The sequence below is a fragment of the Mirounga angustirostris genome, unplaced genomic scaffold (genome assembly GCF_029215605.1).
Source record: "Mirounga angustirostris isolate CCGP_5_RB_7025 unplaced genomic scaffold, mMirAng1.0.hap1 SCAF_4, whole genome shotgun sequence".
Classification (NCBI taxonomy): Eukaryota; Metazoa; Chordata; class Mammalia; order Carnivora; family Phocidae; genus Mirounga; species Mirounga angustirostris.
Genome location: NW_026991712.1, coordinates 104,016,087 through 104,041,936, shown reverse-complemented (window position 1 = coordinate 104,041,936; position 25,850 = coordinate 104,016,087). Strand labels below are relative to the sequence as shown.

The 25,850-nt window shown below is 35.5% G+C and overlaps 1 long non-coding RNA gene across 6 annotated transcripts in view; it reads right to left on the bottom strand.

The window, feature by feature from the left end:
- The window catches only part of LOC129046446 (uncharacterized), a 231,958-nt gene that overhangs the window by 15,978 nt on the left and 190,130 nt on the right, over positions 1-25,850 (bottom strand). For 4 of the 6 annotated variants that reach the window (XR_010410812.1, XR_010410810.1, XR_010410813.1 and 1 more), the window contains one exon: positions 10,203-10,339. This is a non-coding gene — a long non-coding RNA (uncharacterized LOC129046446). Of the gene's footprint in view, positions 1-10,202; positions 10,340-13,805; positions 13,989-17,961; positions 18,205-25,850 lie in introns of all 6 variants that reach the window. The other 2 variants (XR_008507754.2, XR_010410811.1) reach the window with 2 other exon arrangements.

Below are 25,850 nucleotides of genomic sequence, written 5' to 3'. Positions count from 1 at the left end.
ACATCTTTCCACTGTCTAATCAGATTGCTTTCCTCAATAACAGTAAAAGCAATTAAAGAATACACACAGTTTTAAGGTATTTTTTAGCCCAGGAATATTTAGCAATGAAAAACTTTGAATTAGTAGATAAAAATACAAAAAATGGACATATGTACACCTGTGGCAGACCACTTACCACAAAATTTTCCAAGTGGTAATTTAGTTTCTTACACTGGTTTATAATTTTATCTTTTGCATGTCTTTTGTGCCTAAGAAAACTGCAACTTTTTTAAGGGAAAAACTACTGTAAGCCAAATATTGTTTCTATGATAGTACTTAGACACAGGAATTCAGAATAATGGTTGTTATTTTAAAAATGTTTTGCTTATTTTTACTTTTCTACAATATGACTAATAAAATAGTGTGAAAAATAAAGTATATAATTACTTATAATCAGTATTGCTATAAATTTTATAATTGTTATTACCACGTGCCTTAGTCCACTCAGGCTGCCATGATAAAGTACTACAGACTGGGTGCTTTAAACAACAGAAATTTATTTCTCATAGTTTTGGAGACTGGAAAGCCAAGATCATGGTGCTAACCAATCCAGTTCCTGGTGAACTCTTTTCCTGGCTTACAGACAGCTGTCTTCTTATTGCTTCCTCACATGCCATTTTCACTGTGTGTGTGTGTGTGTGTGAGAGAGAGAGAGAGACAGACAGAGAGACAGACACAGACACATAATACACAGAGTGAGAAGAAGAGGGAGAGATTTAACTCCCTCTCTGGTGTCTATTGTCTTTAAACAAAACAAAACAAAACAAAACACTCATCCTATTGGATCAGAGCCTCACCCTTATGAACTCATTTAACATTAATTACTTCTATAAAGGTCCTATCTCCAAATATTGTTACTTTGCAGATTAGACTTTCAACATATTATTTTGGAAGGACAAGAAAATGCAGTCCATAACACTATGTAAGTGTTAGACAAGACTTAGGGATATTAGAATGTTCTTTGAATAATAGATACTAGACATTGCATCTTAAGACCCAATAAAAGATACTGCTAAAGTTAATATTTCTTTTTTTTTTAAAGATTTATTTATTTGAGAGAGAGAGAGAGTACATGCACGTGCAAGTGGGGGCATGGGCAGAGGAAGAAAATCTTCAAGCAGACATCCTGCTGAGCGTGGAGCTAGTCTCAGGGTTTGATCTCACAACCCATGAGATCACAACTTGAAACAAAGCCAAAAATCGGTCACTCAACCGACTGAGCCACCCAGGTGCCCTATAAAATTATTTCTTATTAAAATTATTAACATTTAACAGATGTTTGATGTTGCTATGTCTCTTGGTATCTTTTGCGGTTCTGGAGAAAAATGGGGAGAATACTTTATGGTTACATCTCTTATAATCATTAGAATTTTAAGTGATATTTTGGAGAATACAATGACTACTCATAAAGTGATGGATCCCAAAAGGGATTCTATACCAAATGTAGATTCAATAGGATAAGTCTAGTAACTGTTATCTTAATCTATTTTGGCTACATATCCAGTCAATTTTGTTTGTTTGTTTTGAGAGGAAGAAAGGGAGAGCAAGTGGTGGGGGGGCAGAGGGAGAGGGAGAGAGAGAATCTTAGGTAGTCTCCATACTGGACATGGAGCCTGACTTGGAGCTCGATCTCATGCCCTGAGATCATGGTCTGAGCCAAAATCAAAAGTCTGATGCTTAACCGACTGAGCCACCCAGGTGCCCCTCAATCCAGTCAATTTTTACTGAATTTTTCTGTAGCAGTGAGAAAGGAATGTTCTATACCCTAGTTCTCCCATGGTTGTGCATGACATAGGAGCAATCCAGAGATCCCTATGAATCACACTGTGAAACACAGAGATATTTGAGAGTTGAAAGGAGGTTGGCCCACCATGGAACATCTATAGTAAGGGATGAGGTGACCTTGCAATAGAAGTTGCTGAGTACCAAATTGAGAATGCAGCTGAGTTCAAGTGTCCCCAAGGTAAGGTTTAGTTAATCAGTAAGAGGGAGGGATTTATAGGACACCCATGACAAGAGCACAGACCATAAATTTCACCAACCTCAAACAAGATAAGATAATGAAATAAGTTAGTCCCATCTCTTTTCCTAGGCAAGAGATAAGGTTAACTCATTTAATCATCACAGGAACTCTGGAGAGTAATTATAATTATCTTTCCTGAATCAAGATGGGGAAATAGAAATTCAGAGAGATCAATTAACTTGGCCATAGTCATACAGCAAATAATTGATAAAAGATTCCAGCTTATTCAAAAATAGTACTGAATTTTCTTATTTCATTTCCATCTTTGTTCCACCTCTCATATGAGACTGTTACTGTATATCCCTATTTTATGACATTTTGGGTTTAATTAAATATGAAAATTGACCATGTTTGATTATTGTTGAAGAAGTCAAAAAGCATTTTCAGAGGCAGTATGTTCAAGGTAATCTTTTTTTTATTGTTACTTTAAGGATTTTTATTTATTTATTTGACAGAGAGATGGACAGTGAAAGAGGGAACACAAGCAGGGCAAGTGGGAGAGGGAGAAGCAGGCTTCCCGCCGAGCAGACAGCCCAATGCAGGGCTCGACGCAGGGCTCGACGCAGGGCTCGATGCAGGGCTCGATGCAGGGCTCGATCCCAGGACCCTGGGGTTATGATCTGAGCCAGAGGCAGACGTTTAACAACTGAGCCACCCAGGTGCCCCTGTTCAAGGTAATCTTAAAGAAGTGTTTAAGGACTACACAAGAAGGAAAATGTTCTAGGACACAGGAAAAGATTGTGCTATTTAAAATCCCTCCACTCTACAATTATGATTTAATTTTAAAAAAATAATGAAAAATTTTTCTTAGTATAATGGATACATAATAATATTCCAGATAAAATTCTAGAAAAATAATTTTAATATACTTAACATTTTCAAAGTTTTCTCTTTTTTATTTTTGGAAGAGAGGATGAAATTCAGTATTACTTATATTCTAACTTTTATTTTTAATTAATTTTATCCATTAGTGATGCTATCAACTTATTTTGACAAAATTGTTTTGAATGAATCCTTCATACATGAATGGTAACACAAATTCATTAGTTTCATAGACTCCCTGCTGAAATCCAATGGGATTTTAAAATTTAAATAAACCATCCTATTTTGTTGATAAAAAAATATAATTGAGCTGTTTTTCATGAATTTTATTTAGTGACTACTGAGTTACTTAGTTTCCTCAAATGATATATAAATCTAAATGCTTCCATTTACTATTAATGCCTTGATTAAGCATTGCCAAGTGCTGTGGCATTTTACACATGCCCCAATAGGTTCGTATCTTAAATAACTCAATGTTCTTGTGCAAATGCAGTTGCTTTTTTCTGCATTTGCTTTCTTTACAGTTCAGACTTGCGAAACAAGATGAAGCCAGGAAGATGAGTTTTCAGAAATATTTGGAGTAAATAATTAGGCCAAACAAAAACCCTTAAAGATAAGCTCTTATAGCTACACAAAAGTCTTTTGAGAAATTGGAAAAGATTTGTTTGGAATCAAGGAAAAAAGTAGAACTCTGAAAACAATAACCACATTCACATTTTCCAAGTATTAAATAATGTAATTAAATATCTTTTCAAAGAGGAGTAGGGAATGTGAGCTAATTAATGATGGTAAATGGAAATATCTGATCATATTTGGATACAAATTTAGAAATTTGAGTAGAAAGATAATAAAACCAAAAAGTAAAGCTTAAATTGTATACAATAAAAAAACAGTCCTTTACTAATAGAATCAACTTCAAAGAAAAGAAAAATGATTTCTCTTCCTATTTCAAATATAATGTAAAGTAAAGGTTTGGCAGAGATTAACTGTCAACATGACTTCTGTTATTTCAGATTAATGGTTGACTTGTAGTGATCAGTGATCCATCATATACATATGTGATATTTGAGTTGAAATGTACTTTTTTTAACACATGAGTAAATTGAAGTCTAGACTGGTTAATATACAAATACATGTTGAAGACTTCAAGGTTTAGACCTTCAAACTGAATATTTTCATTCAGTGACCTTCTTTTTTAATTTGTTCTTGCAGAACCTATGTTCTAACTAGGGCAACAGACACTAAATAATTATGACAAAATGACATAAATGTTTTGATAAAGGTGCCTTTTAGCACAAGGATTTTCATTTAGCTGAGTCTCAAAAGATAAAAAGATATTTATTCGCCTTGAAATGGTGGGGGAGGTATAAATTAATAAAAAATATAGAAGTGTGAAAAATGTGGTCTCTTTAGAGAATCACTGGAGTATAAGGTACATTAGGGAAGACTATTTTGTTCTTTATACCTTTGTTAAACCACTGCACAACAAAAACAGAGGTTTTTAATATTGTAAAGCTGATAGGACATAACAGCACGTTTTTCATAACACCAGTGAGACATATCCACGAAATAAATTAACATATTCAGTTTGATTGACTCATGTGACAAGTATATTTACATCCCAACATATGGGCCAAATAAATAATAATATATAAAATATGCCCTTGTGCATATATTATCTATTTCAACACTTGGAGGTGAACCAACTGTAAGTCAAGCAACTAGAACCAAAAACTTTGAGTCTCTAGTAAATCTACACCTTAGGTACACTCCTTAGGTTGTGTAACCGAATTCTGGTGGTGACACTCAGACTTCCTTTTAGGTAAATGTTCTATTGACCTGTCATCATTTTTAACTAATAATTTACTTCTTTACCATCCTATATCCTTAATTAGGTTTTGTAGTTCTTTTAACAGAAGCATGAAAGGCCGTCAGGAAAGGAAGAGAGCCTCCATGCAAAGCTAGCAGCCTTCTGGGTGAATGGGCAGAACACATGGAATCATCATTCATTTGGATGCCCTGCTATTCTGGGGAATTTTGAAAAGACTCATGAACAGAACCCTCCATAACTTCTTAAGTTTGAGGTGATGCAGGAAGAGAATAGTCTATTTAAATAACACTTTCGAGCGCCTGGGTGGCTCAGTTGGTTAAGCGACTGCCTTCGGCTTAGGTCATGATCCTGGAGTCCCTGGATCAAGTCCCGCATCGGGCTCCCTGCTCGGCAGGGAGCCTGCTTCTCCCTCTGACCCTCCCCCCTCTCATGTGCTCTCTGTCTCTCTCATTCTCTCTGTCTCAAATAAATAAATAAAATATTAAAATAAATAAATAAATAAATAACACTTTCACTTATTTTCTATTCCTTTACCCATGTAAGGCCCTAAATTTGCAATATTTTTAGGCCCCTATAGCATATGACTTTGTTGAAAGTTCAGAAATTACAGAGGTAAAACCTATGAGTCACCAAAGTAGTAATTAGTAAAAGTTTATTGTATACATACCACAAAGACATTTTGCAAATTGGGAGCATTCAAACCAAACATGGAATGAGGCTCAGACATATATTGTTATAAAGCATTATCTATAAATAGCAAGAAAGCAGTGACTGTTTATTCTTCGCAGTGATTGGATGATATTAGAATTTTCTTGAATGATGGGGAATTGGCCAGTGGCTACCTCATATCAACCTTTGGAAACAGTTTAAGTTTTGCTTGTGATTTTCAGAGTCATAAGCAAAAAGTGACTCAGGTCAAGTTAGCTCTTCAAAATAAGCTAAATTAAGCTTTGTTTGTCAGACTACACTTATTTTTCTGCTCCAGAAATTTTCAGCGCTGGTCTCCACTTGTTTTGTTCTTTTTTTTTTTTTTTTTTTTAACGCCTTCTAGGCAATACTAAGAGAAATATAAGTTGGGGCACCTGGGTGGCTCAGCCTTGGGTTCAGGTCATGATCCCAGGACCCTGGGATCAATCTTGCATCAGGGCTCCCTGCTCTGCTCAGCTTCTCCCTCTCCCTCTGCCCCTCTCCCGCTCATGCACGCTCTCTCTCTCTGTCTCTCTCAGATAAATAAATAAAATCTTAAAAAAAAAAAAAAAAAAAAAAGACAGACTTAAGTCAAAAGCCCAGAATGGCTTATTGGAATAGGGACTGATTTTTTTCCATACAAAGTCAATGTGTATTTATTGAACACCTTTGTACAAGGAAGTTTTCAAAGTTCTATACATATATTCTTGCTCTCATGGAGCTTATATTTTACTAGTAGATATTGAAATTAAGAAAATGCCACAAAGTAGTCTAACAAGTTCATAATGGCATCCAGAGATATAAATGCAAGCAGTTCAACATCACTTCTCCAACAAAGCTATCTTTTTTTTTTTTTTAAAGATTTTATTTATTTATTTGACACACAGAGAGAAAGCACAAGTAGGCAGAGAGGCAGGCAGAGAGAGAGGCAGAAGCAGGCTCTCCACTGAGCAGGGAGCCCGATGCGGGACTCGATCCAGGGACTCCAGGATTATGACCTGAGCCGAAGGCAGTCGCTTAACCAACTGAGCCACCCAGGCGCCCACCAACAAAGCTATCTTTCTGAAGGAGTTCCTCAAAAGTTTTGACTGAAGACTGCCCATTGTGGTAAACTTCCAAAAATACATGAGCCCCTTCCTATTTTACACTGGGCTAGCTTATTCTTATATCTTAGAAAAAGCAGGATTTGTCACCAGGGTAAAATTTGTCCTTTAACAAGTGGATTCCAAGAGCAGACCTCTTGGATGCAAACTTCTCTATAAAGGTGGCTCTAGTGTTAGAAGAGTCTGAGCTTCTTGACATCATTGCCTTAGCCTGCTAGCCTATCAGTCTTTCAAAATGTTAAATGAACTATTTATTTTGCAGTCTTCACTACTGTTATACTCTTTTTTTTTTTTTTTTTTAGTGTTCAATGATTCATTAGTTGCATATAACACCAAATTCTCATCACAACACATGCCCTCCTTAATTCCCATCACCCGGTTACCCCATCCCCAAACCCCTCCTTTCTGTAACTCTCAGTTTGTTTCCTGGAGTCCAGAGTCTCTCATGGTTTGTCTGCTTCTCTGATTTCTTCCCATTCAGTTTTCCCTCCCTTCCCCTGTGGTCCTCTGTGCTATTCTTTATGTTCCTCATTTGAATGAAACCATATGATAATTGTCTTTCTCTGCTTGACTTATTTCACTTAGCATAATCCCCTCCAGTCCCAGCCATGTCAATGCAAATGGTAGGTATTCATCCTTTCTGATAGCTGAGTGATACTCCATTGTATATATGGACCACATCTTCTTTATCCATTCATCTGTTGAAGGGCATCTCAGCTCTTTCCACAGTTTGGCTATTGTGGATGTTGCTGCTATGAACATTGGGATGCATATGGCCCTTCTTTTCACTACATCTGTATCTTTGGGGTAAATAGCAGTGCAATTGCTGGGTCATAAGTTAGCTCTATTTTTAACATCTTGAGGAACCTCCATACTGTTTTCCAGAGTGGCTGTAATACTCTTCTTAAGGTAGGGAATGTGTCTTAACACCTCTGAGCTTAGCACAAAACAGCTGTTCAATAAACATGTGTTTAAATAATTTAAGGGAACTATTATAAATAATGTACACTCTTATAAAACTTCATCAATAATACCTATGCTGCTGAAAGATTATGATTAATCTAAATGTTCACTAAACAGACTATCACACAGCTACTAAAAAAAATGTGGGGCGCCTGGGTGGCTCAGACTGTTGGGCGTCTGCCTTCGGCTCAGGTCATGATCCCGGAGTCCTGGGATCGAGTCCCGCATCGGGCTCCCTGCTCCTTGGGAGCCTGCTTCTCCCTCTGCTTCTCTCTCTCTCTGTCTCTCATGAATAAATAAATAAAATCTTTAAAAAAAAAAAAAAAATGTGTATATATGTAGTATATAATAATATACATATTATTGTCTGTATATATATACATATGTATAATAATATATATGATACTTTCATATAATTTTTACTGAAATACCAATATATGGATTACATTTAAAGTATTATACCAAGCACTTCAATTTTTTTATTATTATTACGTTCAATTAGCCAACATATAGAATATCATTAATTTTTAATATAGTGTTTAACGATTCATTAGTTATGTATAACATCCAGTGCTCATCACAACATAGCACTTCAATTTTTTAAAGCTTAGTCATCAAGTTAAAGGTTAGAAAAAGCTATACTACTACTGATAATCTTTGGGTAGTGAGGTGATAGAAGATATTGTTTTATTTTTTCATTACCTTACTCTGCATTTTGCAATTTTTCTTTAGTATCTGTACATTTTATAAAGTGGAAACATAAAAAATAAATTAAATTTTTTTGTTGTAATGCCAACATGTATTACACAAGTATTCATTCATTTATTTTGCAGCCTGGTGTCACTAACTTATTAACAATTTATTTAACATTCTAGTAACTTGGGTTAAAAAATAGAAATACAGGAGAAGGGAAAAAAATAGAAGTGGTAGGGAAGGCATTTACAATGTATAATAGTAGTGTCTCACTTATAACAAAATCAAATACTTCTCAAATATTTAGCTAATTAGCAAATTTGAATAGTGTTCTCAGAAACATAAAAATACAGAAAAGAAATAATTCCTTATAAAATATGCTCTGTATTAGTTTATATTACTTCCTTGCACTCAAAATGTTCAAATGTTTTCACTTTCTCTCATTGCTTTTGTAAATTTGATACTGTGCCAAGAGGAACATCTTCCAGCTGAACAAATAGATTTCTTCTTAGTTCAATGGAGCAATGAAATGTACACTGCAAATAATTTGAAAATAATTTACAGTTTTGGCCCAAACACTAAATAAAGTTTTGGTTTTTTTTTTTTTTTTGAACACTTGCCAGTTTCCCTCTACCTGGTTAATCACTTTTTGAAAGATGTACGACTTCATTAATGGTTTCCTCTAGCTTTCAGTATGCACAACTCAAGGAAAGATTAATTTGATTTTTGAATTTTTTGGCTAGTATGTAAAGAAATTAAGCTATGGGTGGGTCATTGTTATTCTTGCACTCCATATCATTCTGGAACGGGAAATTACTGAGATATGTAATCACTAGTATCTCCTATTTCAACCTTAAGCCTCAAAAATGGTTCTATTCAGTAATATATAATCTTTCACGTGGTTTAAGAAACAGGTCTAGCTAAACAACAAACAAAATTTTGCCTAAAGTACATCTGGAAACAATGTTAAAGGTATGGATTTCTATGTACAGAATCTTATAGGAGAGGTATATTTCTAAATAAAAAAGCATACCTTCAATCTATTGTTTCACTAAGAATCAATTTTAACTTTTAATTGTTCAGTAACAGTTTAATATCAGTCGTAACTTTGTGGGCAGCAAATACTGCCATGTATACTGGAGTTAATTACAGTGATGGATTTTGGATTTCATTTCTTGGTATCATCTAGTTAAGAAAGAGTAAATGCAGAATGTCAGTTTATGGAAATTGTGTACATAACGGACTGAGGTTTCTCGGTATGCTCCTACTGTAGCCAGTTGAAATGCTTCCATTCCCCACCCTTGAGTGTAATAAGAGAATGCTTTTTGGGCTTTGAGGCTGCGAATGCAAACCTCTTCAGCTGTATCCTTAAAAACAACTATCAAATAACTCTTTGGTATGCTCCATTTTTTCTCTTCTACTCAGAATTTGTCCTTTTCTTATATCTTTTTATTTGGTTTGGCCTTCAGCCCAATATCTGTCTCCTCAGCTGGTACCAATTTGACTCGTAGATTCTCCAGAACAGTGTGTGCTTCGATAAGCCAGCTGGCCCCAGAAGTCGGATCTTGACAATTACTGACACAATCCATTGCTGCCTGTCTCATTCCAAATGCACAGGGTCTCCCACACCTGACATATACATATTGTTGATACTTTTTTTTTTTTTTTTTTTCTGGAGGGCATTCTCTTCTGATGATGGGGAGAGAGAAACTCCCAAAAAATCTCAATCTGTGATGACCCAAAACATAAAACCCGGTTCTGGTTGCCAAACAAAATAAAAACAATAAATAAAATGTTGTGACAGAGACTGAATAAAAGTAAAGAAGTTCACATACCAGTTAAGTCTTATGTTTATCTCCCTGTGTCACCTTGTTGTTAGAAAGAACGAGGTCTCCTTTCTCCAAAAGTTTTTCCTATTCAATCAGCTCCATGCATGATATTCTCTTGCCTTAAATTTCTCTCAATTGTAATTTCCCCTGTAATGTTAGTATTTAGATATTCTTAAATGTTGCTCGTTAAATAAGAAAAAAAAAAAACTTACTTGCTGCCATATCTCCAACTAAATCATAGCATCTTTTCCTTCATAATCACAATTCAGCTGTTTAAAGAGTTGCCTATACTCATTCCACTGAATTATCTTCAAATCACCTCTCAGGCCTCAGGTTGGAATGCCTTCAGCTGCAAATAACAAAGAAGAAAAGTTGCTCAGACAATAAGTGTTTTTATTATCTCATCTAAACTAAGTCCATAGTTGAATGATTCTAGAATTGGTAAATCCAGTAGCTCAGTAACATCAGGGATCTGGTTCCACTTCTTTGTGATTCTCCTTGCTTTTGCCTAATGGTCAAAAGAAACTTTCTGCAGTTCCAAGCATCAGGTCCCTATAAATCAATGTTCAAACAGGAAAGAAGGGCATGAATTCTCTATAGGAATTTCTTTCTTTTTATCAAGAGAATCCTTCCCAGAAGGCCCCAGGACATTTACCATTACATTTAATTGATAAAAACTTGGTTATGTATTCCACCCTAATCCCATCACCAAAAGGAGAATAAGATAACTTCAATCTTTTCAGTAAAACTAAGTGCCTGATATTTTCACTTAAATGTCCCAAAAGACCTTCAAATTTAACGTCTACGAAAATCAAACTCATTTTACACTTTGATCTCTCTCTCTGTATTCCCTATCTCAATGAATGACACCAACATATATTAATTTCCTGAGATAAAAATTTATACTTCATCACCAACATTCAATTAGACACAAAATTGTAGGTTGTGTTCTTAGTATTTCTTAGTTCATCTGCTTCTTTCCATCCTAACACCATTAATTTGGTTTAGGCAAGTATCAGGTCTTGGATTACTATAGCTTGCTAAACTGATCTGCTGCTTATCATTTTGCCCCTTCTTATAAGAACATTGTCCTCATCCGTTCAGGAATTCATTTAAAAAACAAAGTGGATCATGTCATATCCATCCATGTAAAGTCATCCAATAGATACTGGCAAACTTAAAGTTCAAACCTTAGGGTATCTGCAGTTCTTTTAATTTAGCCATTGTCAGGGTCTCCAGCTTCATCATTTTCCTAAGGTGGCTCCTATTACACTAAATTATTTGCAGTTCTTCAATGCCCCATACTCTCTCTCAACCATGGTCCTTCACAAATTGCAGCTTCTTTGTAGAGAATGACTTCCCAGATCCCAATCCCACCCATTAGACTTGGCCAACTCCTCCTTCAAGACTCAGCTCAGAAGATTTTCTAACATCTCCCAATTTTTTTCCCCAATCTAGTGTAGGTACCCATTCTCTGTGCCTTCTTTATCATAACACTTCACATTTTGCATTGTCATTATCTACTTTGTCATCATTTTTACTTATTGACTATAAGTTTCTTGAGGCAAGGGCTGTGGTATCCTCTGAACCAAGACAGTACTTAGAGCATAAAGAGTACTCAATAAAAGTTTTTAATACATTGTGTGACTATGCCAAGTTTTTTGATGCAAAATTGAAGTCTCTAGTCCAATAAAGAAAATTTTCCTATGTATAAGACATCTCACAAAAACAGAAAAATTAAGTTGTATTAAATTATACACTATATTGAAAATAATAAAATTGGTACTTTCAGGAAAGTCTGCAGTATGTATACAAAACTATACTATAATAAATCATACTGGAATTACTTCTACCACATTCCTAACTTTTCCATTCTAAAACTGAACTCAACCCACTAAATTTAATTAGGATTTTTAGTTTTACTTCAGTTTAATTTTTTGTTCTTTCACTTTTTGCTTCCACAGTTCATCCCACTCTTATTTGTCATGTACCCTCACCAAAAATTTGTAATTCTACTTAGTATAACTAGTAGGCCTGGGCCCAAGGCTGGGGACCATGATAAATAATTCAATAGATTGAAAAAAACATTACAAGAAGAGTCAGTATAAAAAACCCCTAGAAAGAAAAAGAGGTAACCCTCTACATCATGGTAAAATTCTCTAGAATAAAAAAGGGATTAGGGGAATCTTTTATATACAAATTTATTGAGGATTTTAAGTATGCATTTACATTGAAAAAATAATTACTTTGATTAGATTTATGCTTTAAATATGGCTCTTTTTTGATTGTTGCAAGAGAAAATAATTTTCATTAGTTAATTAACAAACATAAAATAGTTGTCTACGATGATCCAAGCAGTATGTTAAATATTGGTGGTACAAAGATAGTCTAGCTGGGAGAAAAATAAATATAAACATAAAATAAACACACACAAAGATAAATATTTACAATGTTATATAATAGTGTTATATAATAGTGGTACTGGCACTTAAATCATATGTTGCTACCAACGTATATATAGAAAATCTTAGCTTCATTCGTAATCCATTGTGGGTCTGTTATTTTTAAAGATGTATTTACCATCAGTACTCTTTCTTCAAATAATGAATTCTACAAGTTTACTATTCACTATATAAATTATTACAGTTTAAATTATCCTAAGCTTTCTTTTCTGGAACTCTGAACTACCTACACCAATAATATTTGTTGCAACATCAAGTCTCAATTATGTACCAAGCAAAGTGCTTAATCCTCCAACTTGTATGGTCTAATTTAATGCTTAAATTCATCCTGGGAGACAGTTACTGTCCTTCCTATTTTACATATAAGAAACCAAGGCTCTGTGAGACTAAATTTAATAGTTAAAGCCGCTTCACATTGCAAATATCAGAAGCCCCGAATGAAAATTAATAAGACTAAAAACCTTCCCAGTTCATTTGTAGTCTCTGCCTTTATTGAGCAGCACAATGCTGTGTTCGCTCTGGAATTTACATCTTCTCTTTTCAGCTCAATGGGTAATTTGAAAGCCTGGGCTAGACAAAACTCTATATAATCTTGTCTTTTCTGCCACAACTCTCTGGACGCAATTGTCCCTTTGTGATACAGGAAGTATATCACGTGAGGTTCTTGATTATTACCTGCCACCTTGCCTCTGATTGTTAGTTTGGGTAGCATTTCCATCATGCAATGCCTCCCATTTCTAGTCCTTCAAACATCATAAATAGCAAGCCTTAAAAGCAAAATTGGCTTTTTGTAGAAAAATTATATTTTCTTTTTTCCCTGCTTCCAGATAGGTCAGGTTTAACTAAGCTTTTTGATTTCTTATAGGTCTTTTACTAAGAACAAAAGGTGACCAACATACTCTAGCATCCTAAATTTTTTTTACCCCCCCAAAAAAATCCTATATTCTTCAGACTTAATAGACTCATTGTTTAAATTCCACGATCTAATACATAATATTCTAAGTAGCTATCTTTCTACTCATCCAATTTCAAAATTTTAGAATATATTATTCTAACATTCCCACATTCGGATACCAAAATCTGAGTCAGTGAGAGTTATTTATTATAAACACTAAAGTTTAAGTACATGTATAAAAACTATCCCGAAACGGCTTAAGCCAAAAAGGAATTTATTGCATCATATAACTGAGAATTCTCGAAATAAGGCCTGTTTTTGGCAGAGGTGAACACAGGGTACTAACAATGTCATCAGGACTCTTTTACACCTTCTCTAATGGACTTCAATCTCAGGCTACAGATGGCAATGAGGTGGCTCCTGCAGAGCCTAGCCTGGACCTCTCTCAAGTAACTCACAGTGATGGAGCACCACTTCTGTTCTGGCAGTTCCAAAAGAAGCCTCGCTGCCTCTTACTTGGCTCTGATCATGTCTCATGCCCGGGCCTGAGCTAAGCATTGCGACCTGAAGCAGTGAGATCCACCAGTGAACTTTGGATACGTTCTCTCACTCCAACTCTTGAGTCAAGGATGAGGCCCCATCTAAACATGTGGAAAGAGAATGTAGGAGAGTTAAGAGACCAAAGTAAAGTTAGGGACTTTGACTGGAAAAGGGAGAAGGGGAGGTAGAAGTCCAATTAACGCCAGGCCACTACACTGAGACTGGAGAGCTAGCATGTGACTAGAACAGAGTTTGAGCCTGCTTAAGTTTTTCTTAGAAAAACCATTCTGTATCCCTAAATCCAGTATTAAGGGCTTCTATGACTAAATCGATTATCTAATTACCTATATCATTACTGTTTTATATATAATATTTTTTTCAGTTCATCTTCATGCTTGTCAATTTCAAGAACTAGGGCCTTCTTAAGTGTTACCATACCTTAATCTAAAAGGTAATGTCTAAAGAGAGTGCAAGTGAACGTCATGTTTCCACAATTCCAAAGTAATAAAATTATCAAAGTAGAAATATATCTCGATCTTGGCATAAAGTTCCAAAGAAGTTGGGCCAAAGAAGTGGTAATAAAAAGGGAGCAGTGAACTAGTGGTGATCATCTGAAAAGAGAGTGGAAGCAATATGACTCTTACACCACACAATGAGCACAGACATGAAAAGTGTCCAAATGTGCACTGATATATGTTCTGGAGAATTTAAGACCAAAGCCTACACTGAAATTTAGTGGGACTGCATTAAGGAGAATTTTTTTTCAAAGTACAAATTGAAACGAGGAAGAGCAAAGTAAAAGTTTGATGAGCTCTTAAATTCAACTGTTTCAGTGATTTGCAAAGGTAAGGCTGGTGGCATGTAAGAAGCTTGAGGATGGGGTACTGGTCATTGTTGTAATTTGAAAAGTATATGCAGTATAACTACTTTAATCAACACACCTAACAATTCTTTTTGGGGGAAAAAAAGCCTTTAATTGACATCATTTTTCTATTAGGATGAGAAAATATCTTGAAATTAAATTAAATCTGAAATGATTTTGGACACACTCACTGCTAATATGGAGAGTTTTAGAAAAGTTTGAAGCTCTAAAAATTGGTAAAGTGTTCTGAAATCTATTGAAGCTCTATCAAAATCTCCTTGGTTCATGGGGCTCAAGAATTAGCTAAATAAGCTACACTCTCACCCAGAGGGACATTCTCTAAATCCTTAAGCAGAAAAAACTAATATTTACATAAGCATGTACAGTTTCAAGGCATCTGTAAGATCCTCCAAATGGCAGATGATATCTTTTATTGTGTGGAAATTTTCTAGTTTAATCAAAGCATTTTGTATTTATATTCTTTTTTTTTTTTTTTTTTTTTTTTTTGAGACAGCATGAGCTCAAGTGTCGGTGGAGGGGCAAAGGGAGAGGGAGAATCTTAAGCAGGCTCCATGCTCAGCATGGAGCCAGATATGGAGCTCCAGCTGATGACCCTAAGATCATGACCTGAGCTGAAATCAAGAGTTGGTCGCTTAACTGACTAAGTCACTCAGGCACCTCTGCATTTATATTCTAAATATATTAGCTTTCTATGAAAGAAATGAAACTTTCTAAGATCCATTTTAAGATTGGCCTTATAATTTGCTCCTAGCATCTGAAAAACTTCATATATTTCTCTCTAATGTACTTAAATAATTTAAAATGACCTTTAGTAAACACCATTTTAATAATAAGCAACATTTTATAAAGACAATGATAAATTACTTTAAAAGGTGTTGGATTGTTCTCTAGCTTTGTATCCCCCCACCAGATGACCCCTCTAATACCTGACACAGAGCTGTACACATAATGAGTGCTAAGTTAATTTTTATGAGATATGATTTAGTGATTCAACACAGATGGGAAAACAATATATTATGTGCCTCCAGATTTTGCCTTTGTTGTTTGAAGTTGTAAGGTGGGCCACAGCATTTAGTATAGATAACATAGCTACATTGTATGGCTACATATAATGCAGTGATAAGTACAACAAAGTGATACATTAAGTGTAATTGATTCAACAAAAACCCACTGAGCTTCTGTCATGCAACAGACAGTATGCTAAGAACTGGAAATATACTAGTAAACAAAGCAAAAACTGTGCACTCAGATGTGATGGGCTAAGAGATGAGCAATCTGTTAATACAGTGTGTTAGATGTTACACTTTTAAAAATATTTGTCTAATTTCTTGTTAAATTTGGGTTTTTTAATAAGAAAAGAAACCCAGTATAGATTTCTATTGTTTTCCTTAATGGCTCAATTTAGAATAGGTTTCCATTTGTTTGAAGTAGTAATCTTGAGGATAGAGTGTTTCCCCTAATCTAAAAGAAGTTCCCATATATTTATTACAATATTACCTGTATTGTGAAACAGTTACAAAAAATACATTGCATAATCATAATAATCACTCTTTCATTTAACTAATAGACATTAGTATTGTTGCATGCATTAAAGCTGCTTTTCTTGTACCTCTTTTCATACTGCTGTCGTTACTTTAGGAGACTTACATGACTTTTTGGAACCTGGGTAAAATTTAGATTTATATATTATAATTTCTTACACTTTTTTTTAAAGATTTTATTTATTCATTTGAGACAAAGAGAGAAAGCATGGAGAGAGGCAGAGGGTGAGGGAGAAGCAGGCTCCCCGCTGAGCCAGGAGCCCGAAGTGGGGCTTGATCCCAGGACTCTGGGATCATGACCTGAGCCGAAGTCAGACGCTTAACCATCTGAGCCACCCAGGCGCCCCTATAATTTCTTACACATTGTATTGGGAAATTGGCATAGAGCAGAATATTGTCTTATATTTTGCTACAGCTAATCCAGGAAATGTGAAGTGAATAGGATTGTAGTTTACTGAAAAAAGCCCTAGATCGGAAGTCAGAAATTCTGTGTTTAAGATTTACCAGACTGCTTTCTTTAGCCTTGCACAATCACTATATTGCAGTTTTACATGGACTCTTATGTTGCATTGCTTATTACATTTATACAGTATCTTTCTATCAAAAGAAACTAACCTTTTACAACATAAAATATAAATAATAGCAATGTTTTTAAATTACCAATAGGATTATGTCAAGGAATAGAAATGGAATAGGTCACATCTTGAAAGTTACTGTGCCACATTTTTTATTGGACACAGTCTGTTCCAGGAACATAAAAGGAAAAAAAAAAAAAAGCCACACTTTTTTTCTGTGTGCTTCCCTCTAAGCTATATTGCTAATATTCTCTAGGAGGAGACAAGTCCAACATTGAGAAGTCGGTGTCTTAGAACCCACTGTTCTTCCCCAAATTTCTTTTTTCTCCTGGAAGTATTATGGATTGTGGGGGGAAAGTCTAACCATTTGGAACTTTCTACACATAGGTTGTTTATTCATTCATTCCACAAATATTTGTTGAGCATCTTCTATACGCTCACATTCTAGTCAGGGAATACAAAGATGAATAGGTCACAGTTCATGCCGTCAAGTATCTCACAGTCTAACAGAAAAAATAAAGTTTATAAAACTATTATTTTTGAGGTTTTTCTTTTGATTACTGTCTAGAATATGAGAATAGCACTGCTCTATGGGGCTGTCAGGACAGAAAGGCCAATCTATTAGAACTAGGGGCATGGAAATTCTATGAAGAGAACAGTAATACACACACACACACACCCTACAACACCCCTAAGCCTACACTCAATATGAACATAAATTCAGGAAACAAGAAATACACTGAGGAACAGAAGCTCGTGTTCATGAAACTTTTTATTTAAGGCGTCTGAATAGCTTGGAACTGTTCTATAAAATATGTGGCTTATGAAAAATAAAATATACAAGTATAATTAAACAGTGATGAACAAATATTTCTCTTTCTAATAAATTTTGAAAATGTATTAGAAAAATTTTGTATGGTGGCTTTAGAAATATTTAAAAAATGAAGTGGATCACTGAAATGCCTAAATAATTGAATCAAAAACTACTTTCCTTAACTCAGTTTTGCTGGTTTAGATCTCAGAATTCTGGTAACTTTAAAATCAGTGAATTATCCATATTTTTATTCTCAATTACCTTTGAATAAGGTTCCAATAGACAGCTCAGGTAGGTATTGGCTGGTGAATGCAGAAAATATTTTTGTCTGTGTATTTGTTTGGAGGGGGGAGAGGTTAGACACTTCTCAGAGAATCAGCAAATCAGCTGCTTGGTAATTTTACTCCTGAACTCTTGGAAAGGATTACTTTCTTACAACGGTTTCAGTAAAGATTCCAGCCAACAATACTCCTCAGTCAGGTATGCTGGACATTGCTGTGAATACTGGGAAATAAACCAAGAAGAATAAATTATAACCTTAAATTTTAAGCCAAGATACACACCACTGTAAAATACTGCTCTGTAATGTTTGGCTCATGTAAAGAAGGTGTACCCTTTCAATTCACTGGAAATATGGCTGAACCATATTTTTAGATCATTTTCTGATTAATTCCCATTTCTAGGTGAGGAATAATACAATTATAGTGGTTATCTTAGTACCTGATTTTTCATGTCCCTCTCCCAAACAGTTCTCTTTCACCTACTTTTGATATCTCACACCCAGGGTTCTTAACCTGAGTCCTCTCCTTCTGAACCCTTCAACTTCTGTGTTTCCCTCTTTAGCTTAGGAAAATGTAGTCTATTATCTTCAGTTGGGTTCCTTAGAATCACACCCTGAGAGGGTTCCATGGGAGTGTGTGCATGTGGGGGGTGGGGGACCTGCTAGAGGAATGAAAAGGGAAGGAGGCCTTGTAAAGGTCCAATACTAACAAGTCCTGTGGAAGGTACCTTTGACTCAATATTTCAAGGAAACTCTGGAAACAGCAGAGATCAGTCATACCTCAGAGCCGTCCTTACCAAAAGATGTGAGAATTAAGCCCTACTACTTGTCAGTCCTTTGAAGGGCTGCCCCAAGGGGGCAATAATTCCCAGGCATTTCTGGTTCTCAGGCAGCATAGGCTGAGTTGGTTCAAACAGCCTGAGGATAGTCCTCCAAAAAAGATAAGTGGGAGGTAAGCCCACTGGAAGCCTGTGCACAGAAAAGTAGCAAAGGGATCTAAGGGGACATGGGTGGAGTATTGACAGTGTCTGCGTCCTACAAGTAATCACTGTCAAGTATTTTAAAGTATACTTTAGACTATCAGAAAATCAGGGTCTATTCCAGCATCTGTCACTAATTAACTAAGGATTATTTGGTACTGATTTTATATTCTCAGTTGTGTTAGAACTCTTCTGATTTAAGACAATGAAACAGAAAGCCAACATAAACCAGATTCGTCAAATAAAGGGTAATTTGTCAGTTCGTATAGTTACAAACATTGTATTAGCTAAAGACAGAGCTTTGTCTTATGAACCAGAGGAATTAGAGGATATTAATCAATACTACTTTTCTCTCTCATCTCTACCTTTCTTTGTATGCCAGATTCACCTTCTTCCATGTAGTAGGCAGCATTGCCTGTCAACTCTTGACTTCACCCCTCACAATTTCACCCTTCTTTTCTCATGGTTCTCATTTTAAATTGCAGGGAAGGAAAGACTCTAATTGGCCAGGTTTGATCAAAGAATTTACTGGCTCTAGAATTACTGTGGCCGGAGAATGAGTTATTATATTTGTCTAGCATAGAACATGCAACCATCTTAGAGAGATCCTTGTGGCCAGCAAGATGAGATTATGTAAGATTATGGCAGCTCTGATTTGGAAAATATGTAAGAGAGGGCAAAGAATAATTCCCCAAAAGAAAATAGTCAGGTCCCAGAAAACATAAGATAAGCTGAGCAAAGCAAAAATACATTTCAATATCACATGAGCATCAGTTTCCTCATTGATAACATGAAGTTTAAAATATTTGTTACGTTTATGTCACAAAATTATTCTAAGTATTAAACATGATTTATCAGCAGAAGTGCTTTATAAGTTATAAAGTCTCATTAGTGAGCATTATGTGACACTCACATAGAATGTTGAAACTTCTTTTATACCTGTTCATCTAAAATATGTTTTTATATTCCTGGTAAGTACAAAGAGGTGAAGTAAGAATCAAGCAAGACCCTAGAGTTTCCCATCCTAGATTTTGTAAGTAAAATCCAGGTTTAATCTTCCTAAAAAATTGAGAAGCATAAGTCTTGGTAGCCACCGGACTTCTTTTGAAGACAGGAACAGGAGAACTATTTACAGTGGGAAAAGGAAGAAGCAGCTAGGCTCCTCACCATTATTTTTACAAAAGGTATTAGGCATATTATTCTAAGAGTAGAAAAATCATCAGGATATCAACTCACAAGCTGGCATATTGCCTTTCTTGAAACAACAGTAACAACAACCTCCAGGAAGCCAAATAAACAATTCTTTTCTTCGGGGGAAAAAAAAAAAGGAAGGAAGGAAGGAAGGAAGGGAGGAAGGAAGGAAGGAAGGAAGGATGGGAGGGACGGAGGATGGGAGGGAGAGAGGAAAGGGTAGGAGGGAGGGAGGAAGGAAAGAAAGGAGAGAGGAAAAAAGAAGACAGAAAATAAATGTTTTGGATTCTTTCTATACTTCTCCTAATTACTCAGGCTAAAACTTCTCCCACATACAATTTTGTTCAACCACACTCGTGGGCTTTACTGAAGATTTCCTCTGACCTGGCTATATTGGTTGTTATTCAATGTTGAGAGAAAGGTGATAACACAGTCCTAACCATTAAACTGGGAGGTAAAATATAAATTTCTCCCTTTCAATATGTCTTCCTTTTTATTTCCAAGCTCTACTCCCTTTACTCCAGACTTTACCACATCATGCTTATATTATAGCAGTAACACTGAATGGGTCTTTCTGCCTCCAGTGTTTCATTCAGCTAACTCCCAGTCAGACTAATTTTTTAAAAATAATTTCTGTACCATATCATTTTTTCTTTTTTTTTTTTTTAAGATTTTATTTATTTATTCATGAGAGACAGAGAGAGAGAGAGAGGCAGAGGGAGAAGCAGGCTCCCAAGGAGCAGGGAGCCCGATGCGGGACTCGATCCCAGGACGCTGGGATCATGACGTGAGCCAAAGGCAGACGCTTAAACATCTGAGCCACCCAGGCACCCCCCATATCATTTTTTCTTAAGAAAAAAATATACTGTGTCTCTAAAATTGCAATAGGATAATGTTCATTTACTGATTAAATTTTAGAGCTGTGCAGAAACTTAGAGAGTTTGCACTGAATTCAAATCAATTTTGGATAACTTTTTTTTTAAAGATTTATTTATTTTAGAGAGAGAGAGAGCCGTGAGTGGGGTGAGGGGCAGAGGGAGAGAAGCAAACTCCCCGCTGAGCATGGAGCTGAGGTGGGGCTCAAGATGGGGCTTAAGGTGGGGCTCCAGTGGGTCTCCAGTGGGGCTCTGATCTCATGACCCTGAGATCATGATCTGAGCCAAAATCAAGAGTCAGTCCCCTAACCAACTGTGCCACCCAGGCACCCCAATTTTGGATAACTTTTGCTCACAAATAAGGCTAACAACTAATAAGCAAAAAATAGTTAAGACAAAATTCCTGGATGCTAGATAAATATTGTAGGAAGATCAGTGCTCTTTATGTTACACCCACTGAGGAACAAAATAAAAATTTTGAGCAATCATAGAAACCTAAGTGAGAAACAAAATGAAATAAAATTTGATGTATATGAGTAAAATATTGGGAAACTGAAGGCTGGAAGATCAATTAGGAGGCTAGAGCAACTATCTAGGCAAAAATTAATAATAGCCCAAATTTGAATGGTGGCAGTGAAAACGGAAAGAAAAGTGCAGGTGCAAAAGACATTATGAAAGATAAATTCACAGAACTTGATGACTTAGCCAAGGAAGTGGGATATGTAAAAACTATTCTGAGGTTTTGGGTCTGCGAGAATAGTGATACATAATACATCAGAAAACCGAAAAGAGGAGTAAATTTGTTGAAGTGTCTTAAGAAGGAATTTTGTGTTCCATTTTCAACACATAAATATTCTTCAACTGGACATCTGTTGTTCTGCCCATTCACCATTCACTATGTACCTGTTAACTGCATATACATTTTTCTATGACAAACCAGTGCTCCTTTATCCTCAGTTGATGCCTCCTCCAGCTACAGAATGAGCCATCAGTCTTCCAGTGAAAGCAATGATTTTTCCTAGATCCAGTGATTAATTCAGGGGCACACATGACCCAGTTGGAGGCAATTTTACAAAATGAGATTTTGCTATAACAGTTGGGAAAGAAACAAATGCTTTTTCCACTGGCTTCCCAGCAGTTAGCATGGTATAATTGGTGAAAATGAAGGCAAGCCAGCAAAAGGCAATGCCAAAAATGGAGAGAGCCTGGTTCCTTATGACATCCTTTGAACCTTTTTTTGTTTTTAAGATTTTATTTATTTATTTGAGAGAGAGAGAGAGCTCACAAGCAGGGGAGGGGCAGAGGGAGAGGGAGAATTCCATAGTGCAGAACCCAATGCAGGGCTGGATCCCACGACCCTGAGATCATGACCTGAGCTGAAACTGAGTTCGAGGCTTAACCAACTGAGCCTCCCAGGCGACCCTTGTTTGAACCTTTAATTCAAGTCTCTTACACGTTCAGTATATGAGACAACAAATTCTTTTTGGCCTTAAACAAATTAGGCAGAGACTCTTGTCCTACAATAAGAAAGCATGACAATTGCTCTATAAAAGCTGTATGCAAAAATGGAACTCCTTATCTTAAAAACAAATTGAGAAGAGAAGAGGAGGGAGGAAAGAAAATAAGAGCTTCCTGGAAAACTAAATCTTATCTTTTATGGGGAGCAAAGATACATATTTGCCCATTTTTAAAGGTGAATACCTGTAGAAATTTTTCTCAATCTTTTCTCATCTAAGTACATGTCATAGTTCTGTGGACATGTGCATTTGCTAAACTATGTCATTACATTTATTTTATATTGCAATCTCCCTCAAATCCATAAGTAAGTCCTTCTTTGACATGTGTTCTTTCATAAGCCCACAAATTACTACTGGAGGGGTAATAGTATATTCCCTCTTTGGAGTTTTGGTATTTCCAAAGAGTGCCATGTCTTCATTTGTACCCTGCCTTTTCCATTAGAATTCCAGAGAATGAAACCCCAGAATCAAGAGTAAGAAGATGAATGCTTGAGTAACTGGCATCATCAGCACATGTGGTACGCTTCATTTGATACTTTCTTTAAAAAGTAAAACCAAAGTCTACATTTTTTACTAAAATAACTAGTTCTTGTCTTTCCAGGAGCTGATCTGTTTTTTTTATTGTAATAGACCACTGTTTTTCTTTTAATAAATTATTTTTCTTACTTAAGGAAATAATTTGCTTGCAAAATATATTACCATAATTAAATTAATTTAACATTTAGTTATAATTAAACATTATATTAAACATTTATATATCATATTAAATATATTTATAATGAAAGATTTTAATTATAGGGGCACCTGGGTGGCTCAGTTGGTTAAGCATCTGCCTTCAGCTCAGGTCATGATCTCAGGGTCCTGGGATGGAGCCCCATGTCGGGATCCCTGCACAGTGGAGGGCCTGCTTGTTTTCTACCCCTCCCCCTACCTCTACCCCTCCCCCTGCTTGTTTTCTTTCTCTCTATCTCTCTGATAAATAAATAAATAAATAAATCTAAAAAAAGATTTTAATTATAAATATGTAATTAAATAAATATAATTATATACATCCTAGAATGAATTAATAAAGAAAAATATGTATAAGAATTTTTTGCACATATATATTATATAGTCTGTTGTTAATATATATTTTATGCTAAAACAGATTTTCTTGTTTATAGAACTATATTTTGCAAATAAACTGTTCAATTACTTTTCAATATAAAGATCTTTCTTTTCTTGTCTTTAATGCAAAATAGTACTCAATATTTAAATCAATCAATCAGGAAAAAGTATTTATTGAGTTTCAATTTTTCAGCATTACAAGATATTTAGAATAAATATATCATAAAGCCCCTTTATTACCAAATTCAAAATGTAGTTAGTAATAGAAAATAAATGTTAGAATTAAGAAGGCAACATTAAGCTGCAGAGAAAACATTGGCACATACATAAGCTAAAACAGCCAAAATACAGACCAGCAACTATTTAACCCTTTCTACAGACATCTCAACATGTGCACAACAGAATTTCTGATCTTTCCTTTAATGCCCATTCCCAACAAAAGCTGCCTAAAGTCACCTTTGCCATGTTGACTCCTTATCATTCTATTTGTTCAGATCAAAATTCTTCATGCCGTCTTTAAATCCACTCTTTCTGTCATATCCACAACTAATCTGAAAGGAAATCCTATTGAATTCACCTGCAGATTATCACTTTTTTTTTCAGATTATCACTTCTTGCCACTCTTTTGCTCCCACCATGGTCTGAGCCACCACATCTCTCATATGTGTTACTGTTATTGAAGTCACCTTCTAACTGATCATTCTGCTTCTGCCCTTGTTCCCTTATGATCTGTTCTCAATGCAGTAGCCAGAGGTATCCTTTTAAAACTCATCAGATAATTTCATTTCTCTGCACAGTAAAAATCAAAGTCTTCATGAAGGATCACAACGTTTTATAGGACCTGTTATTGTCATGACCACATCCACTCTTTACTCTTCCCCTGACCAAGGAGGCCTCTTTGCTGTTGCTCAAACATATCAGGTAACAACCCACCTTAGGAAATTTGTGCAAAGCTTCTATTTATTGGAAAGTTCCCCATTCCCTTCATCTTCTTCAAGTTTTTTTTTGTTTTGCTTTGTTTTCAGTTGTGATCTATTTAGTAAGCTGTACTCTGATCATCCACTTAAAATTGCACCTCCAGAAATTTTCAATCCACCTTCACTACACTTTATTTTTCCATAGTACTATCATCTTCTTTCAAAATATTAAATAGTCTACCTATTTATTTTGTTTATTGACTGTCTTTTCTGGCTCTCACATAAGCTCCATAAGTGGAAGAGTCCTTGCCTGTTTTGTTCACTGACTTATTCCAAGAACTTAGAACAGATGCCCAATAAATATTTTTTGAATGAGTTGAATCAATGTTGCATCATGCTTGTAGAGGCTAAAGCATAGATTTGGAATCAAATTATACTACTTCTCATTTAACATTTTTTAACATTTTTTTCCTGAAAGAATTTATTTTTTAACATTTTATAAAGTCTTAGTCATTACACTAACAGCATATGGTAGATAATGTTATCCCACTTACACATGAGGAAACTAAGTAACTAAACTAAAACAAGATCACATAACTAATAAGTGATAAACCTAGAATTTGAACTCAATGTTATTTGAGGCGAGAATTGGGCATACTTAACACTCTGTCATACTACCTTTACTGAGTATCTCTGGGCAAGCCATTTACATGCTATGAGCTTCTTTTCTTTCATCAGTTAATAGGGACACCAATGCTCCCCATATTTGTAATATTTTCCTGGCAAATAATAGGCAGTCATTAAATGACAATAACCTTTTAGTCCTTCCCATACTTATAGTAAGAGATATCTCAAGCAAGCTCAATCCTTATAGGATGTATCTCTGTCTTTAAAAGACACACTGGAATAAGGTCAGGGCTCAATGTAAAGGATCAAGAAACTTGCTTATTCAATTTTAATTTAGAACTTAGGCTAGAAAGTCAAAGTTCTTCCTCAAAGAGCAGAACTAAGCTCTAGTGAATAATAAATCGGCTGTATTCCAGAATGTTCTTTATGCATATTTCTTTAACCAGGCAGCCAAGATCACAGGGACCTTGGGACAGATTTAGTGACTTAGAGAACTCTCTCACAGACCCTGATGGAGAGCCAGGAGCCCCAAGTCCCCATTCCACTTGAGCACTTACCCACCAGGTACTCCTGAGTACATCATCTATCTGTGCATTAGGCTATAAATGAAACTCATAGAGCTAATGCTCACATAGTGCTGACTCCGTGCCAGACAT